The following is a 12,897-nucleotide window of genomic DNA, read 5'->3' as shown; positions in this document are numbered from 1 at the left end:
AAAAGTGAAGTGCACAATGTCTACCGCTTCCGATGCAGCACAGCTCAGTAGGGAGTGCGGGCTTACGTTGGTGACAAAAAACCTTGCTTTTATTCTGCTCTGACCGTGAGAAACTGGGGCTACAAACACTCCTTGGATGGAAAGAGGTGTATCCCCTCCAAATGTGTAAATTCGCGCTGTGGATTCTGTCAGTCCCGGCGGACCTGGGAGCGCATTGTAATGTTCAGTTGCTAGTACGCAGACAGACACCCCAGTGTCTATGAGGACTGGAGTGGGGACCTCACCAATATTGACAGTGCATGTGGGTTGTCGACTTTGCTCGAAATGAAGAAAATCTCTTCATCTTCCTCTTCCTCTTCTGCGATGTTGAGATCTTGTATAGCTTGTTCGACAGAAGACACGCCCCTCACTCTCCTAGTGTCACTCCTGCCGCTTCTCTCTGGTCCTCTTGAAGCCGCTACTGGTGCCACCGCCCTGCACATCCTGGCATAGTGTCCCGATGTGCCACACCAACCATGCGGCAAATCATAACCGCAGTAGGGGCACGACGGAGCAGCACTTGGCATTGTGGGGCCGTCTCCTCTTCTTGGTGCCCATCTCGTCCTCCCTGCGGCAGAGCGTCCTACTGCATATGCTTCTTCCTCCTTCCTGGAGTGTGTGGCTGCATCCATCTTCACCCCTCTTGCCTCTGCCAGTTCGTAAGCTCTCCCCATGTCCAAGATCTGCTGCAGAGTCAGTCCCGGTTCCCTCAGGACTTGTCTCCTCAGTTTCCCCGAGCTGCAACCCTACAGCAGCTGGTTGCGAACCATTTCTTCCTCATTTACCCACCTACAGGAGCTCGCTAGGTGTCTCAGCCGAGCACAAAACTGGTCCAATGATTCCTCATCCAATTGTTTTTCGGCGCACATGACAAATCTGTCCAAGTCAATATTTGCCATAGGAAGGAAATGGTCACGGAGTGCTTGTTTGACTGCGTCATATGTGACTGCTGGGATGTTGAGAGAGTCATATATACGCTGGACCTATGTCCCTGCAGAATAAACCATGATGGCTATCTTCGCATCCTCATCTGTTTCCCCCGAGGCCCTGAAAAACATTTCCAGTTTTTTGACCCACATGAGCCACTTCGGTCCCAGCTTGGATGGGAGGCCTGTGGTATCAAATTCGGGCATGGGGGCTAGAGAACTGTGCATTCTGCGCGGTATTGGGGCAACAGCACCCTCCTCCTCTTCTTCACCCATGGCAATGAGCGGTACTCACAGTGAGCTGTGTGCAGCAAGATGTTGAGGTGAGCAGGGTGGATGTGTCCACTTGAAAGGACTCCTCACAGTCCCCCTTCCTTGGTCTTCCTTTGTGTGCCACAGCCCTGCAGCAGCTGGGCTGTGGAGATTCCAAAAATTGTTGCAAAGCCTTGCAGATGGCAGATGGCGCATGAGCACCCTCACGGGCCGCAACCACTGCAATCTGCGTATGAAGAATGGAAAAGAAAATGGCCGCCGGCCGTGCGTGCGGGTCCGTGTGCACACGGAGCTGCGTTCTGTTTCTCCGACGCTGTCGGAGCAGAGAACAGCTCTGTGTCGGCCCTCGTTGCCAGTGTTGTGGGCGTGGGGGCTAGCGGGGGCCACACGCTCGCATCCGTGCAGGCACGCAATCAGGCACACACAGAGATGACGCCGGAGACGTGTGTCTGCTCCGGTCCCCGGCGCGAACTGGCGGGTGACCGCCTTTAATCGTCATAGTGCGTGCGTGAGCCTCGATGCTGCTCGCGCATGCGTACACAAACGTAGTCAATACGCAACATCCACCATGACACAGGCACAAACCCATCTATTGATCAACCCTAGTGATCATACGGGACGACAACAGCATTTTACATATGACACCCAACCATGTAACACTACCTCTAGAAATGCTAGACTGCGCTTCAGACTAACTAAATTATACAAACCACTACCTAGAACTCTCACCACCTCCAACCGTAGGAAAATTGCTCCCACTGTCATTCTGAACAAGAGTGCTAAAAGACCTCACAACCTCCCTCAGAGGGTACATAAAGTGCAGACACACTCCAATACTACGACCCAACCTACATGTACCCTGGTACACCAATAACTACCATCCCTCACCTTAAAGGTGTTTTAACTAATGCTAGATCTATGGTAGCTCATGCCATTGAGATTTCAGACCTTATCCAGACTGAAAACTTTTACTTCTTGGCCGTCACCGAAACCTGGTTAAATACTGCTGCAGGACCAGCCCTTATGTTAGCAATTCCCAGTGGATATACTATTTTAAGATTGGATAGAAGCAAAGCCCGTGGAGGAGGCATAGCCCTTATTGTCAAATCTAGTCTGTCTATCAGACTAGCTCCAACAAATGACACAAAATCTTGTGAAAGTCTTACAGCCAAGTTATCGATCAACAACTCTCAGACCTTAATGATCTACCTGATATGCAGCCCTCCAAGTCCCATTGGAACCTTTGAGGAGGATATCTCGACTATCCTATCCAATAACCTAAAACATTATTCGCAAATTGTGCTCCGAGGTGACCACAACTTGGGTTTCAACGACCCACAAAGACCCTCATGCAACTAGTGTGGCCAACACTCTCACTGAACTAGGTTTATCCCAAAGAGTACTCCACCCCACCCACAACAAAGGGAGAATACTTGACTGGGAAGCAGATTACAATTGTAATGTCTCTATTTCATCAATCTCCCCCCAAATTTGGACTGACCATCACCTCATAATATTTACACTTGCAACTAATAGACTTACCTCCACCCCCATCCAGCGGGCTCCACCCATTCCAACAAGGAATAAAAAAAATATTACCTCTGACAATCTTCTTCCCTTGATTTTACCCAAACTTAACTCGTTGCCAGAAAACGTGGGCACTGAAGCACTGGTGAATGAGTTAATAATACGATGTCCACAGTTCTCGACTCAATCGCACCGCATAAAATGAGACAAAGTAAACCTAAAGCCCATCTCAACTCCTGGCACACACTTTACCTGAAAACACTACGTACCAAAAAAAGACAAAGCGAGGTCGCATGGAGAATACATCCTTCCGAAGAAAATAAAAGTAACCGTAGGGACATAACTAGACTCTACAAAAAAGAAATACTGGTGGCTAAGTGGGAAACGTACAATACTAGAATATCCCAAGCCAATTCGAGTATAAAGGAACTTTTTGTCATCCTGAAAGAAATAGAATCTCCTATCACAGTGCCAGATAACTGGTAAAAGACAAATCCTGGTGCTCTAATATACAGCAAGCACTGGCCCACAAAGTCCCACCTCTTCAGGCTAAAATTGCCAATAAAAAAGCTTTTCTGATCCCAACTTCCACGCCCAAAATTCTCATCAAGTCTCCTAAAATCATCACTCACCCCCCTTTCAAGTTCTCCAAAGTGTCCATTATCAAGACAGAAAAAACTATACTATCGCTCAAACCATCAAACTGTCAAGGAGACCAATGTCCAGCCCAACTAATAAAGGATACAGCTAGAGACTTGGCCCTCTTCAATATCGAAACTAATTAATGCTTCTTTTGCCACGGGATCCATACCAAGTAACCTTAAAGAATCTTGGGTTCTCCCTTTACTCAAAAAACAGACGCTAGACCCCCACCATACCTATAAACTACCGCTCAATCAAAACAGTGCCCTTTCTATTAAAAATTATAGACAAAATGGCGTACCTACAAATACAAAAACATCTGGAAGCTAACCACCTGTTAGGTGCACGCCAGTCTGGTTTCCACCCCAGCACGGGACTGAAACAGCCTTACTAGACCTCAAGGCCCAGATTGATGAGCTAAGGGATAAAGGGAAATCCGCTCTACTCCTTCTCTTGGACTTTGTTGACCACAAGATCCTATGTAGGCATCTAGATTTGGCTGCCCACTTTTCCGAAGAAGCCATAGCCTGGATACAATCCTTTCTCAACAACAGGACCATGAGAGTCTTCTCGCCCATGGCGGCCGCAGACCCCATCCCTATTACATGCAGAGTGCCCCAGGGATCTTGTGTTTCACCCACCCTATACAATATTTTCACTAAGCCCTTTTTCGATTATCTGGATTCTCGTGGTATCACCTACACTAACTATGCAGATGATCCCCAGATTCTCCTACCTCTTACTGGTGATTACGACAAGGATTTGGCCTCTGTGAATAGGGTGTATCTCATCATCCAGGCATGGATGGCCTCCCATGGACTATGCCTCAATGATGATAAGACTGAGATCATCCTGGGCACCTCCACCATCCTTAAAAAACTGTGAACCAACTATTCCACCTTCAACATTGATACCGACCTGATTACCATCGCTCACGAGGTGAAAACCCTAGGTTTTTATCTCGATTCTACCTTATCTTTCAATAAACAAGTCGATGCGATGGCGTCCGCCACTGCATACACTGGAAAACTGTAACAACAGTTGCTTCACCCTTGCCAGAGCACTCATTCTCTCAAAGTTGGATTTATCCAACTCCTTCAGAATAACGCGCTCAGAGCTGCACTAGGAATCTCTAAGAGAGACCACATCTCTGAAACTAGAGGAGCTAACAATTGGCTGTCGACTTATGAGAAAATCCAGTTAAAAGTTGCTTCACTTGTAAACAAATGTCTAAACAACGCTGCACCTTTTTATCTCTCAGAGAGACTCTCTAGAACTAATCTTACAAGACCCACCGGATCCTCTAACACCAACTGCATCACAGTACCCAGATTCATACTAGCCAGAGTCGGAGGGTGCAGCTTCCACGTCAAAGCAGCTCAACTCTGGAACTCCCTACCCCACTGTCTGCGATCAGATCAACCTTACCCTAAATTCCAACAGAACCTTATAAGGTGGATCAAAGACCTTGACAAGTAAGGGCAGGCTTTTACACCAATCTATGACTGATTCTTCTTCTGCCCATCTTCGCCGGGCCCACTATGTATATTTGTATATACTCACCAACCCATAGGGTTCACTGCACTTGCAGGGCTTCTTTTAAGTGTGTATCCTGGAACTACGTTTATGTATGTCTTTGTTCTGCTCTGCCATGCACTGTTATGTAACCAAGCTGTAAGATGTCTTATGCAATGCGCCCTGATACCCTTGGGTCTGGTGTGCAATATAAGTAATAAAACAAACAAACAAACAAAACCTGCCTCCTGCCCATATACCTTCTACTTGGGGGGTATTTTCAGCCACCTCTTCAATCCTCCCTTCTTCTTCACTCAGATCCTCTGTAAATATACCAGCATCCCCTTCCTCCACGTTCTCTCCCAACACCGTATTCTCCTCTCCCAGGATGATCCACTCACCTGGACGACCCTCCTTTTTGACACCTACACATAGTATACCTTCAATATCCATCTTCTCTCACTTCACTTATGTCCTTTTCTGTTCCTGGGGATGTTTGTAGCCTTTTCAGTTCTGCTAGTAATCCTGTCAACCTATCCTCGAACTCCCTGTGGTAATAATGATACTGTGGGGGACCCTACTGCAACAGAAAGGGTCCCTACCACAACAGGTACATATCTTGGATTGGTGTATCCTCCTGCAGGATATGGTATTAAGGGATATAATCCCCCACCTTCCCCTCCCCCTTTCCGCACTTCTCACTTCTCTGTCTCTGTGCCTCTGCTCCATTCCCCTGATCCTCTGCATCTTCAAACATATGCCAAAGATCGAGAATCTCCTTTCTCTTCTGTAGCTGCTTCCCCTTATACTTTGCTACTAAAAATGTGGACATGCGTTCCAAAATGCTCTTGTTGTGCGAGCTGTGCTCTGGCTATGGGAAGGGCATTCCCCATCCTCCTGTCTCCGCGATCCACTGCCTATGATACTTTTTCACCCTGTCATGGTACAGTGGCAGGGCCTTACACAGGTGCTCTATTGGTGATCCCCCCCATGCTAGTGGCATCTATCCCCTACGAACCCTGCAAAGCCCCTCTAACATGCTGCATACACTGCCACTTGCTTGTGACAAAAAACAAGAGAATCAACCCCCACCCTTTTCTCTCACCCTTCCATACGCACACATGCCGCTCCAAGAGATAGGGAAGTACCTCACCACACTGCGACTCACACGATTACCGCCACATCTATCACCTGCTTCTTCACCAACAAAATACTACTACCACACACTAAACCGATGCGCTACACTAGCAACCGCTACTTCTTCCAGGCCTGCTACTTGTATGAGACCACTACTTTGTATTTCCATAGACCTCCTTTAAATATTGTTCTGCCTTGTGGTACCAACTTCGCTGCCCTTCCGAGGAGGGGATCCCTGCCTTACCTTTGCCTTACCTTATAATATCTTGCCTTATGATACTTTGCTGAACCAATCAAATAATAATGGAAACCCTCAAAAGCAAACACCCTAACCTCATCCGCGTTACATCAATGACCTCTCTCTCCACATACTCACACCTTTCACACTTCCCCATGCAGCCATCCCCTACATGTTATCTCTTACAAGAGTGTACTCACATGTGCGTGCTCACCCAAACTCCTCCATCACAGGGTTCCAACACCAGCCTGCACTCTCCTTGGAGCCGCGCGCTGCTTCAAAGAGCAGAGAGGACTTTTCTTTAAATGGCTCCTGCTAAACCACTCGAAACATGTTTTGTACCGCTGGTCGCTGTTTGTTGGTGCGGCACCTTCTGGAGAAGCGGCCTGGAAGCCTCCGCCGGTACGGGGGGTGCTGGGATCAAGCCCCTGTATGGTCACACCAGTGAGAATTCAACCCACTAGGGAAGAAAGGTCCAAGTCGATCTTGTAAGGATAACAAGTTTAATCTCATGTGCAGATGAAAGCAGCAGCAAAGAACTCTGCTGCCAAGAACATTTTACCAAAGAGAGGTACAAGCAGAAACGTATAAAGCAAAACATCATCATAAGTGACGCAGTACATACAGTGACAACCCGCGTGGCTGATTGGATGAACCCTATACAAGTGCTGCCGTTATCCATATGGGCTGACAGTTTATTGGTCCCAGCCCAGTCCATCTGTCTTCCATCACATGGGTACTGCAGGGTTGATCTTCTTCTCACATTTCACACACTCACTCCGCGCCATCCGGCTCCAAGGTCTCCGCCTTCGTTTATCCCTCCCAGCACCTCGCACTACAAATTACATTATTATAGCTTCAACAACACACCCTGTTCATCCCCATTGAACATTTCGGGACTTGTTAATTTGGGGTTGGTGGTCAAAGGGCACCCGGTGTCATAGAATTCGGGGATCTTGGGGTTCAGTTAGTTAAATGGGCTATAACTCGTGGTCACTCCGGAATGGGCCCGGTCATACTTTGGCCAAAGTGAGATAACATGCACACCATGATCACGGCCTTGTAGGGTGTCACAGTCAGTTGCCCAGGAGCACACATGCACAGCTACCCCTTTGCAGTAGTGGAGTCATTACACAAAAGGCATGCCCAGAGCGCCACCCAAACCAACACCCGTGGAATGCGGGGAAAGGCCACCTGGGCCCATGAGGGGATGTGAAGAACACTGAACTGAAGGACCAGCGACTTTCTGGTACTTCAAAATGGCGGTGCATCGAGCCACCACCCCTGTCTTCATGCAGGCCAGAGTATGGGTGGGGCTGGCCTATTGGGTGTGGTTGGCTATATAAACCACACCCCGGCCTTACATCGTCCTTTGCGTTGCTCTGCCTACCAGCAACGTAAGGTTCACAGCGTCGAGCAACCTGCCAGTGACGTGCAAAGAAAACAAAGACAAGAAGCATTAGGATCTACGATCGGCTTCAGCCGCTCACATCACAGTTGATTCTACTCACCTGACACACCTGCTCTGACCGTCCCGACTCGCAACCAGGAACTTCTGTCGGCTTCGGCATCATCCACAGAGTGGGTCAAGTGGCACCTGCGAAGAGAGGAAACAAAGTTTAGCGCTCGAGAGCAGCATTTGGAAAGGCACAGAAGCACTGACCTAAACGCAACACCAAATTGGGCTCACTCCTACTTACCACCGCAGCCCGGAGCGCCAGAACCCCTGCACTGTCACCCATGGCGGGTCCGACTCGGCATACGCAAATCCACCTGAGTTTTACCGGAACCTGCGAGAAATGCAAATACAAATACAAGGAAAAGAACAATAAGACAAGGAAAAAGACCATAATCAAAAGAGGGAAAGACTATAAGCAGAGAAGGAAAAGACCACCAAATGGAGCAAGGCAAGCGGGAGCAAGACGAGTCGTTGCCGGAGCTGGACTGGGCTCTGACTCTACAGATCTACGAACCAGTGAAGCAACTTGGTTCAGATGGAAACCGCACACCTCCTGAGAGCAAGCAGGATGGAGAGTTTGCCTACGAAAACCACAAGGTGAGGAGAGCCCCCGGGGGGAACCCAGAACTTAGGAACCGAGACACACAGGGGCAGTAGGGACTAAAGGGACACTGACAGTCTTCATTTATCATGATTTCCTCATTGTAGGAGATGACCCCCAGAGCAGACCAAGCAGACATCACTGCTGATCCCCCCCAGAACAGACCAAGCAGATGCCCACTCGTCCAGCAGCGCCTGACGCCCCCGCAGAGACAAGGAGAGCGTAACAGAATGCAAAGCCTCATCCGAACCTCTGCCCAGGTGTTATGGAGACTTTGGATACCGATCAGTTAGCCCAATTGCTGGTGGAGTTACAAGCTGAGGTGCACGCCGCCCAGCAAGAGACCAATGCGCTGAGGAGGGAGCTAATTGGGAACAGAGACAGCACTGACGAACTAGTGAGACAGCTGCTTCAGACGCAAGCCAGTCAAGCCCTGCTGCGTGGAAGCATTCCACCAGTTGCGGCCCCACAGTCCACTCCGGTACAGTTGGTCCTTCCCGGAGCAGTCCCTCTGACCCCGCCTGAAAGTTTCTCAGGCGATCCCAATAAATACACCATATTCATGAATTAGTGCCATTTGCACTTCCTTTGCAGACCTGGGGTGTTCCCCAATGACCAGTCGTGGGTCGCATTTGTGCTAGCATACCTTGGAGATGGTGCTGCGGATTGGTCAATTCCTTTAGTAAACTGGGATGACTCTTTGCTTCGTGATTTCAGGGGGTTCCAACGGGAACTCGAGAAGTTGTTCGCTCACCACACTCGAGGCCAGGCCCTGGATAATGAGCTTTTATCGCTCTGACAGGGCAGTCAGGACCTACTGACGTATATAGCCACCTTTAATAGGCTGGTAGCCGAAGCCAACTCGCCAGAGAAGAGGACCACGCTTTTCTATCGAGGCCTGCGAGGGGAGCTGAAGGATGTCTTAGCCCAGGTGGTGAACCCACCCGAAGGATGTGCGGAGTATATCGATTTGGCGTGCAGTTAGACCATAGGCTACAGGACCGAAAGACCGACCAAGCTCGGTCAGAGGGGCGAACGGTTTACGTACGTCCCAGAGAGACCCAGTCCCGACAGCCTGAGAACCACGCTGAGCCCATGCCAATCGAAGGTTTGCAGGGCCCACTTACAAAGCTGAGAGGGAAAAGAGAAGGCAGCAGCAGCTATGCTTGTACTGCAGCAAATCCGGTCACTTCCTCTGTGAGGGTCCGGTAAAGCCACCTAGAAAAATGGTAGGAGCCACAGACAAGGAGGACACCGAACCAGACCCGTAAAACTCCAATGCCTGGCAAGCATACGGGTCTGCTTGTCGAGCGGAGAGAAGGAACCACCACAGACCTTGCACCTAGTCGTACCAGTGATCTTGATCTACCACCAACAACCATCTAGGATGCATGCCTTGGAGGGGTACACCCACTGGGGGGACTGTCCCACAATTTTTGGTGGCCCTCTCCCCCCACCCCAAATGGAGGGGGGGTGAACTTCACGCAGCCGTTTGTAGGAGGCCCAGGGAGGCCTGTATGAGGTGCCCCTGCCACTCATTTGGGGTGAGGGGGAGAAGGCCACCAAAAATTGTGGGACAGTCCCCCCAGTGGGTGGGGCAGTAAGGTTTGGGCACCCTGGGGCCAGATTGGCACAACAATGTGCCCCTCTGCGCCAAGGGGAGTTGGGTGGACCGCATTTTAGGGGGGGGGTGCACCCCAAACCGACGGGGAATTTTCTAATGGGACGGAGTGGTGACCCCCTCTCCCCCCACCCATAATGGAGTGGGGGCCATGTCATGCAGCCCTCCCTGGGGACAGATATCTGCTCTTAGGAAGGAACACCTGAGCCCAGGGAGGAGTGCAGGACAACCCCCCCCTTATCTGCACCCAGGGAGGGCTACATGAGATGCGCCGCCCCTCCAATTGGGGTGGTGGTGGAGAGGTGAACCCCCCTTCACATTACAAAATTCCCTGCTGGTGTAGGGTGCCCCTCAGCACCCCCTAAAGTGCAGCCTGCCATTTTCAATTTTTTTTCTTTGTTTACCAAACTTGCCTTGGCGCAGAGGGGCACATTGGTGTGCCAATCTGGCCCCAGGGTGCCCAAACCCTACTTCCCCATCCATTGGGGAACCTGTCCAACATTTTGGGGTGGGCTTCTCCCCCCACCCCAAATGGATTGGGGGGGCACCAATTGCAGCCCTCCCTGGAGGCAGATATCTGCCCGTTGGAAGGGGCAAATGGGTTTTCACTGGGGGGGTGAGGTTAAGTAGACCACCAGGGATGGCTTGCAAGGCGTGGGCATGCTTGGAAAGTTTTGATTTGTTTTTGCTGGTGTGACCGTAGGGGACACATGTTTTTTGTTTTGTTTACAGCTTTTTCTACGCGAGCAGCTGCAACGTTATGAGAGTACTGTTTTTTATTATTCTATGGTTAGGGCCCACTGTCAGTGGGGTGGGTGAGACTGAGGCTGGATTGTTGGTGGTGTGAGTGGGAATGGGCCGTCTGGGCAGATATTTTGGTGGGCTGGGACACAATTGCAGGGACAGGCCACAAATTGCCCCCAATGCCAGCAGAACATTGGTGTTTCCGTGGGAGCAGATACCTCCCATGTGGGTTGTCCGTCTGCAAGCCCAGGCTGCAGTTCTGGCTGTGCTACGTTGCAGGTGTCACCTCTGGGGAGGAAAGGGGATCCTGCCGGGGATCCCTGGAGTTGCCGCTGTGCTTAGGGGACGGTACACCCACATGGTGCATGGATGTCCAAGGCCGGGGATATCACCTCCAACCGTCCTGGAGTTGCGGCTGGGCTGCATTACAGCTTTTCCCTTAGGGGAGGTATTGGCACACTGCCGGGTTCTCCCTGGTGGGGAAAAGCTGTAACGCAGGCCAGCCAGAGCTCCAGCAAAGTCGGCGGTAATATCCCTGGGCTTGGGCACCCTTGTGAGTCTTTGGCGGGGCTTGTGGGTAATACATTCTGGGCCGCTTCACGCAAATCAGACCTCTGTGCATTCCCACGGGTGTCCTCTTTTGGGAAATGCATGGGGTTCCCTGTTTTCCTTGCTGGCTTCGACACCCTAGGCCCAAATCGTTAGGTTGCCCACACAAACAAAATGTGCTGTGCCGGAAGGCATGAGGTTACCAGTGGGTTACCCTTTTCCTTTTGCGGCCGGTAGGTGCACCCACAAGTGTGAGGTACCATTTTCATCGGGACACCTGTGGAAACGTGGGAAGGTAGGCCATGTGTTGTTGGCGGTGTGTTTTGGTGGGTGAGCAGAGTGAAATGTGCAGAAAATTGGGGTTTTTTGCCACATTTTCGGACTTTGCCGGGGTTTCTGGGTAATAAATTCTGCACCGATTTGTGCAAGTCAGACCTCTGCGGATTCCCACGGGTGTCCTCTATTCGGTAATGCATGAGGTTCCCTGTTTTCCTTGGTGGCTTGGACACCCAAGGCCCATATCGATATGGGGTGCACGTCTGGAAAAATCGTGAAATTCAGCTGTTGGAAAAGACTTGGGGTTTGGGGTGTTTTAGGCTTTCCCCGTGGTGCCCAGGTAGGTGCACCCACACATGTGAGGTGCCGTTTTCATCAGGACAACTGTGCGAACGCAGGACGGTAGGCCATGTGTTGTTGGTGGTGTGTTTCGGTGGGTGAGCCGATTGAAATGTGCATAAATTGTGTTTTTTTTGCCACTTTTCGGATTTGCCGGAGTTTCTGGGTGATTCTGTGCCAATTTGTGAAAGTCAGTCCTCTGCGGATTTCCACGGATGTCCTCTTTTCGGAAATGCATGGGGTTCCCCATTTTCCTTGGTGGCTTGGACACCCGAGGCCCATATCTGTATGGTGTGCCCATCTGCAAAAATCGTGAAATTCAGCTGTCAGAAAAGACTTGGGGTTAGGGGTGTTTTAGGCTTTCCCCTTGGCACCCAGGTAGGTGCACCCACACATGTGAGGTACCGTTTTCATCGGGACACGTGTGGAAATGCGGGAAGGTATGACATTGTTGTGTTTGTGTGGTTTTCATAATGTTTCCACCCATTAGCTGGTGCCCTTTGTCACACAACCCTTTCATTTCCCAAATGTGACCTACATTTAGTCGCTGCTTTAGGCACCATACACTTTTGTAACCTGCACAAGTCACCTACCCTTGAAAAGGTCTGCCTGTGCTCTTTCAAAAAATGTATGCTTGCCGTTCCTCACCTCATTGGTTTTCCTGATTTACACATGCTAAGTGCGTCTGGTCAGGCCGTGAGCGTAAAACTCCTGTGCACCATGGCTCAGTGTTTGGCTTGTGGTATTGCTTGTTTTGTGAAACACTACAAGAAATGTGTGCTTTCCTAACTGCAAGAGTCGGGGGAATGTAGCTGAGCATTGCTTTTCTCAAAATTCATAGAAGCCATTGCAGTACCAAGCCAACCATGTTTAACACATACCTTTTTTTCTGTCATTTCCGTTTTTTTCCCCTACCTAGTTGTTGCCCGAACTGCGCAAATCACCCCTTCCTAAACTTGGAATTTTGTCTACTTTTCAGAAATGTATGCCTTTCTGTCCTCCAATTCAGCT

The sequence above is a fragment of the Ambystoma mexicanum genome, chromosome 7p (assembly GCF_040938575.1).
Source record: "Ambystoma mexicanum isolate Mex_15411 chromosome 7p, UKY_AmexF1_1, whole genome shotgun sequence".
Taxonomy (NCBI): Eukaryota; Metazoa; Chordata; class Amphibia; order Caudata; family Ambystomatidae; genus Ambystoma; species Ambystoma mexicanum.
The sequence above is the reverse complement of the archived record's forward strand: the minus strand, read 5'-3'. Positions refer to the sequence as shown.